Here is a 755-nt window from a genome sequence, read left to right as displayed (position 1 = left end):
TTTTTTTTTTTTTTTTTTTTTTTTTTATTTTTATTTTTATTTTTATTTTTGTTTGTTTTGTTTTTATTCTCCCTTTTGTTTTTTTTTCTTCTTTTTGTTTTTTTTGTTTCCTTTTATTTTTTTATTCTCCTTTTTGGTTGTTCTTCATTTTTTCCTTTTTTTGTTTTTTTATTCTTCTTTTTGTTTGTTTTTTGTCTTTTGTCTCTTTTCTGTTTTTATTGTCTCCTTTCTGTCTCCTTTTTTGTCTCCTTTTTATTTTTTTGATTCTTTTTGTTTTATTTTTCTCTTTTTTATTTTTTGTCTCCTTTTTATTTTTTTGTCTCCTTTTTCTTTCTTTGTGGTTCTCTCTCTATTTCTTTTTTCCTTCTTTACTTATATTTATTTTTTTATGTATTTATTTATTCGTGTTTCTCTCTTTTCTCATTTATTTATTTATTTGTTTATTTATTTATTTGTTTATTTATTTATTTGTTTATTTATTTATTTGTTTATTTATTTTTCTATTTATATATTTATTTGTTTATTTATTTATTTATTTGTTTATTTATATACTTATTTATGTATTTATTGATTTATTTATTGACTCATTTATTCATATGTATATATATATATATATATGTATATTTATTTATTTATTTATTTATATTTATTTACTTATTTATACATTTATATATTTATTTATATATTTATTTATATTTATTTATTTATTTATATTTATTTATTTATATTTATTTATTTATTTTCAGTTGTTAGTT

This window comes from Eimeria mitis, genomic scaffold (genome assembly GCF_000499745.2).
Source record: "Eimeria mitis Houghton genomic scaffold, Emh_scaff3059, whole genome shotgun sequence".
Classification (NCBI taxonomy): Eukaryota; Apicomplexa; class Conoidasida; order Eucoccidiorida; family Eimeriidae; genus Eimeria; species Eimeria mitis.
This window is presented reverse-complemented; position numbering follows the sequence as displayed.